The sequence below is a fragment of the Triticum dicoccoides genome, chromosome 5A, assembly GCF_002162155.2.
Source record: "Triticum dicoccoides isolate Atlit2015 ecotype Zavitan chromosome 5A, WEW_v2.0, whole genome shotgun sequence".
NCBI classification, from domain to species: Eukaryota; Viridiplantae; Streptophyta; class Magnoliopsida; order Poales; family Poaceae; genus Triticum; species Triticum dicoccoides.
In genome coordinates, this window is record NC_041388.1 from 148,627,790 (window position 1) to 148,634,869 (window position 7,080).

The window sequence follows — 7,080 nt, forward strand, 5'->3', positions numbered from 1 at the left end:
GCCCAAGAGCTTTCCGGCTGGAACGCCGAAGACGCATTTTTCTGGGTTGAATTTGATGTCATATTGTCGGAGGTTATCGAATGTACGCCTCAAGTCGTCTACTAGAGATTCGACATGTCTTGATTTGACGACCACATCATCCACATACGCCTCCACTGTTTTGCCGATCTGGTTTGCCAAATATGTCTGGACCATGCGCTGATATGTTGCGCCGGCGTTTTTCAGCCCGAAGGGCATTGTGTTGAAGCAGAATGGGTCGTATGGTGTGATGAATGTTGTTGCGGCTTGGTCTGATTCTGCCATCTTGATTTAATGGTACCCGGAGTATGCGTCGAGAAAACACAATGAATCATGTCCTGCGGTGGCATCGATAATTTGATCGATACGGGGGAGGGGGGAGGGATCCTTTGGGCAAGCCTTGTTAAGGTCTTTAAAATCGACACACAGGCGCCAGGATTTGTCCTTCTTTGGTACCATCACCAGGTTTGCTAGCCAGTCCGGATGTTTTATGTCTCTAATGAATCCGGCCTCCAATAGCTTGGCTAGCTCCTCTCCCATAGCCTGTCTCTTGGGTTCGGAAAAACGCCAAAGGGCTTGTTTGACAGGTTTGAATCCTTTTAGGATATTTAAGCTATGTTCGGCCAGCCTGCGTGGGATCCCTAGCATGTCTGAAGGGTGCCAGGCGAAAATGTCCTAGTTCTCTCATAGGAACTCTCGCAGTGCAGCGTCTACATCAGGGTTCAGTCGTGCCCCGATGGAAGCTGTTTTATTGGGGTCCGTTGGATGGACCTGGAATTTGACTATTTCGTCAGCTGGCTTGAAGGATGTGGATTTGGATCTCTTGTCGAGTATCACATCATCCCTGTTAACCGTGGAGCGCAGCGCAGTCAGTTCCTCGGCCGCTAAGGCTTCGGATAGTGCCTCAAGGACTAATGCGGCCGTCTTGTTTTCGGTGCGGAGTGCTATGTCCGGATCACTAGCTAGAGTGATAATTCCATTTGGCCCGGGCATCTTAAGCTTCATGTACCCATAATGGGGTATTGCTTGGAAGATTGTGAATGCTTCCCGCCCTAGTAAAGCGTGATATCCGCTCTTAAACGGGGCCACCAGAAACGTGACTTCTTCGGACCTGTAATTATCCTGCGTGCCGAACACCACATCTAGTGTGATTTTTCCTGTGCAGTGCGCTTCCCGACTGGGGATTATTCCTCTAAAGGTTGTGCTGCTTCGCTCGACGCGGTTCCAGTTTATTTCCATTTTTTGAAGGGTTTCCTCATAAATGAGGTTCAGTCCACTGCCTCCATCCATGAGCACCTTGGTGAGGCGAAAGCCGTCCACTATGGGACTGAGGACCAATGCAGCTGGTGCTCGGGCTATTCGGAATCTAGGTTCATCACTTGCGTTGAAGGTAATGGCAGTGTCGCTTCATGGATTTATTGTTGCAACTTGATAGACTTCGGCGAGGCTGCGGAGTGTTATTTTTCGCACATTGTTTGATGCGAAAGTCTCTAAGACTGTGAGAATGGTATTGGTGTCCTTGGGCTGGCTTTCTGCGGCCTCCGGAATTAAGAGGTCCTCGTCGATTTTGGCCACCCGTCGGAGTATCCAACATGCTCTAAGGCTGTGAGTTGGTGTGGCGTCCTCTGTACTGTGAATTCTACAGGGTCCATCAAGCCATCTTTCCAGTATGGTTCCATGCCCTGTAGAGGGTTTTGGCTTTTTGGTGTTTATCCCGGGTGTCCTGTGATGATGCACCCTCTTAGTTCGGACGGGATTACTATTCAAGGCCGGATTATCCCAAAAATTTATTTCGGTTTTCCAGGCGCTTTCCATCGCACAGTATTTTTGTACTATGGACGCCAAGTCAGCGAAGCGTGTGATATCACGACGACTTACGACATTAAGGATTCCCTTGTCCGTGCAATTACCGCAAAAACTTGAGATTGCGTCTTCCTCGCGGCAATCCTTTATCCTGTTCATAACCAGGAGGAATCTGCCCCAGTAATGATGTACTGTTTCCTTGGGCCTCTGCCTGATTTGGGAGAGATCGCTTATGATTGGGTGGGCGGGTGTCGTTGAATCTGAAACCTCACCCAATCCAAGATTCGGAGGCCGAAGAGTTTCCGAACTCTGAAGTTCGGATTCTTGGATGTTGTCTAGTGAATCTAGCCCGTTGCCTGATCCTAAGCTCAGGTCTTGAGTTATATCTCCCCCTCCGCGGGTATCCGGCTTGGAGGGGTCGGTAATTCGGACGTAGCTAGTCCTTAAAATAGATGACGGGTCGCCGCATAGCGTCTCTACCACGGCAACGTGGTGGGTGACTTGGGGAGAGTTAATTTCTCTTAGATCGGGTTTAAGCCCAACCTGGTCGTAATCCGTAGCGACCCCCAGGGCGGCGATGCGATCCAAGAGCTCGTTTATGGAAGAGAGCTCCATTGGATCTAGCTGCTTGACGAGCTCCGAGCTGACGTGTAGGTTGCTTTTGATGACCCGAGAGGTCACCATCGGCACAACAGCCGAACAGGCGGTCATGAGGAAACCACCTAGCCGGAGGGTTTGGCCGACAGCCAAGGCTCCCTTCGCAACGGTGCCGTCTTTAAAGACGGGAGGAGGCATCCTTCCTGATTGTGACGGCACAGAGGAACTCCCAATGAAAGCACCAATGTCGGTGTCAAAACCGGCGGATCTCGGGTAGGGGGTCCCGAACTGTGCGTCTAGGCCAGATGGTAACAGGAGACAAGGGACACGGTGTTTTTTACCCAGGTTCGGGCCCTCTCGATGGAGGTAATACCCTACTCCTGCTTGATTAATATTGATGATATGGGTAGTACAAGAGTAGACCTACCACGAGATCAAGGAGGATAAACCCTAGAAGCTAGCCTACGGTATGATTGTTGTAAATGGAGTTGATTGCCTACGGACTACAACCCTCCGATTTATATAGACACCGGATAGGGTTAGGGTTACATAGAGTCGGTTACAATGGTAGGAGATCTTAAATATCCGCATCGCCAATCTTGCCTTCCATGCCAAGGAAAGTCCCATCCGGACACGGGACGAAGTCTTCAATCTTGTATCTTCATAGTCCAGGAATCCGGCGGAAGTTATAGTCCGGCTACCCGAACACCCCCTAATCCAGGACTCCCTCAGCGGCAATTGTCCATGCTCTTTTAACATGGAGAGATCTCTTGTTGGGAAGGAAAGTGGACATCTTCACTGATCATAAGAGTCTCAAGTACATCTTCACTCAGCCCAACCTCAACCTCAGGCAGACTCGTTGGGTCGAAATGATTCAAGAGTATAATCCGAGTATTGAATATACTCCAGGCGAGGCCAATGTCATTGCTGACGCTTTGAGCAGGAAGGCTTACTGCAATAGTTTGATTCTCAAGCCCTTCCAACCGGATCTTTGTGAAGCTTTCCGCAAACTTAATCTCCAAGTTGTTCCTCAAGGATTCCGTGCCAACCTCCAAGTCTCTCCTACTTTGGAAGATCAGATTCGTGAGGCTCAACTTCTTGATGCCATAGTGAAGAAGGTAAAGATTGGGATTGCCAAGAGCCAACCCAAGTACAAGTGCTATCGCCTTGATGACAAAGATACTCTATTCTTCGAGGATCGCATTGTTGTTCCTAAGGGTGACCTTTGTAAAGTCATTATGAACGAGGCTCACAATTGACTCCTATCTATACATCCTGGAAGTACAAAGATGTACCATGACATCAAGCAGTCGTATTGGTGGACTCGAATGAAGCGCGAGATTGCTCAGTTCGTGAATGAATGTGATGTCTGCAGAAGAGTGAAAGCAGAACACCAACGACCAGCTGGTCTCCTCCAACCTCTTGCCATTCCAGAATGGAAGTTTGACCATATTGAGATGGACTTCGTGACTGGATTCCCCAAGTCCAAGCGTGGCAATGATGCTATCTTCGTTGTCATCGACAAGCTCACTAAAGTGGCTCATTTTCTTCCTATCAAAGAATCTATCACAGCAGCTCAGTTGGCAGAGCTATATACCTCCAGGATTGTCTCTCTGCACAGTTGATATCTTCAGATCGTGGAAGCATCTTCACTTCTAAGTTTTGGGACTCCTCTCAGAAGGCCATGGGCACCAGCATTCGCTTCAGCACATCCTTTCATCCTCAAACTAGTGGACAAGTCGAGCGAGTAAATCAAATTCTTGAAGATATGCTCAGGGCTTGTGTCATTTCTTTTAGCATGAAGTGGGAAGATTGTCTTCCATATGCCGAGTTCTCCTACAACAACAGCTTCCAAGTGAGTTCGGGCAAGGCCCCATTCGAGATTCTCTATGGCAGAAAGTGTCGTACTCCTCTTAACTGGTCAGAGACTGGTGAACGCCAACTGGCAATAACTTGATCACAGAGGCTGAAGAAATATGCAAAGTCATTCGTGAAAATCTCAAAGCCGCGCAATCGTGCCAGAAGAGTTACTATGATAGCAAGCATCGTGACTTGGCTTTCGAGATCGGAGACCATGTCTACGTTCGCGTCTCTCCAATGAAAGGTACTCGTCGCTTCGGTATCCAAGGGAAGCCTGCCCCTAGATACGTGGGTCCTTTCAAGATCATTGGCAAACGAGGCAATCTCGCCTATTAACTTGAGCTTCCATCCAACTTTGCAAATGTGCACGACGTGTTTCACGTGTCTCAACTTCGCAAGTGTTTCAAGACTCCTGACCGCACCATCAACTTTGAAGAGATTGATCTCCAAGAAGACCTGTCTTATCATGAGCATCCCATTGCTATCCTTGAAGAAACTGAGCGCAAGACTCGCAACAAGTCTATCAAATTCCTGAAAGTGAAGTGGTCACATCATTCCGACCGTGAAGCCACCTGGGAACGCAAGGACCACCTCCGTTCTGAATATCTGGAATTTTTCCAGTCCTAGATCTCGGTACGAGATCCTTTCGTAGTAGTGGAGTGTTGTAACGCCCCGTATGTAACTTGCCATATTTGTATTCCAACTCTTGCCATTTTCAGCACTAAGTTATGATATTCCCTCATGGTTGGGTTTTGTCTCCGTTTTGCTTTTTTTTTCATGTCATGCATCTCATATCATGTCATCATGTGCATCGCATTTGCATACGTGTTCGTCTCAAGCATCCGAGCATTTTCCCCGTTGTCTGTTTTGCATTCCGGCACTCCTATGTCCTCCGGCGTCCCCTTTTGCCTATTTTCACGTGCGAGTGTTAAACATTCTCGGATTGGACCGAGACTTTCCAAGCAGCCTTGGTATACCACCAGTAGACCGCCTGTCAAGTTTCGTGCCATTTGGACTTCATTTCATACTCCAACGGTTAACCGAGGAACCGTAAAGGCCTCGTGTTCGTTGCATCCCAACACCCTTCCAAAATGGCCCAAAACCCATCCAAACCCCCTCCATCCTCTCGGTCCTTCGATCATGATCGCGTGGCCGAAAACCGCACCTCATTTGGACTCTCCTAGCTCCCTCTACCTATAAATATGTGCACTCCTCCGAAAATTCGGGTCCAAACCCAAGCTCCCTCACCCCTCCGCGCCGCCGGACGAGTCCGGGCGCCGCTGGACGAGTCCGGGCGCCGCCGGACAAATCCCGCCGCCGCCCGCGCCCAATCAGGGCTCGCCACATGGCGCGCCGCCGCCTCCCACCACGCCGGACCATGGGGCCCGACCGCGGCCCTCCCGGCCCGAGTCCCCGCGCCGCTTCGCCCGCCTCCCCGCCGCCCGAGCGCCGCCACCGTGCGCCGCCACCTCGCCGGTCACCATGCCGCTCGCCGCCAACCGCCAACCTCCTTCTCCGCCGCCGCCTGACCCTCTCCTCGTCGCCCCTTTCCGCGCCGAGCTCCGGGATCCGGCGAGCCCCCCTACTCCGACGAGAGTAGCAACTCCGGCTGCCACGTCCTTCCACTCCGGCGAACTTCCCGACCAACCTCGGTTCGCGTGCATCCAGATCTGGCTACAGTAAACCCTAGGTCGATTTTGCCTAAGTCCTTTTTCTGCATTTTTTAGCTATGTTCATCAGGCCATATCTCATCATCCGTAGCTCCGTTTCATGCGTGCGGCATATCAAATTGTTCATATGGTTATGCTCTTCTTTTCATTCCATTGCACCATGCTTGTTTGAGTCCATCTTGATGCCTAAAATACTATTGCAAGAGTGTTATAAAATGTTAGTTTCTGGTTCTTAACAGATTATGAGCATTTGTCAATTTTGCCATGTTTAATGTGTGCCTCCTATGAACTTGAGCCCTACATGTGTTTTAGGCTATGCCATGCCATCTTTAATGGGGGGTATGCCATGTATTTTTGTGATCAATGTGGTGACTAGCACAAGCATGCAAAGTAGCTCTCGTGATGTTGCTGATTTCAGGGACTTAGAATTCTTCCAAGTCATTTCCCTGATGTTATTTTTATGCCATGTATTCATGTTGCTACAGAGTGATCCATGCCTCTTTTGAGAATGTTCAGTGAGGATGATTTTGAGATATTGTTATGTTCTATCCATCCATGTCTTTGTTTGCAATTATGGAGTACCCTAGCATGACTCAATCTTGCTCTACTTTTGCTATAAAATGTTCCTGGCAGATTCTTTACGTGTTAATCATTTTTTGCCAAGGTTGTTGTAGTTGATCCATGCATGCTATGAACTTGGTCTTGCTTTGGTTAGCTTCTTGAGCATGTATTCTTGCTGGGTGTATGCTTAGTTTGTCATGCAATGCCTTGTGGTGAGTGCATCGAGCTCGCAAACATGCCTACGTAACTCTGTTTTTGCCATGTCCAGTTTTCTGCTAAGTCTGAATCTGTTAACAAAACTTGCTATGTTTACATGGGTGCCATCATATCTTCTGATCCTTTTTGGCATATGGTCAGTAAGGGACTTTTGTTATATGCTTTGAGTAGTTTCATGCCATGTCTTTTGCCATGATATGTACCTATAGCATGTTGTTATCTTGCTCGAAACATTGCTTCCTGATGTTAATTCCTGACATGTTATTTTCACTAAGTCTGTGAACTTGATATCTTTTGCACTTTTGCCATGCTTGTTTGAACATGCTATTTTGTGAATTAGCCGTAGCTCTGTGTT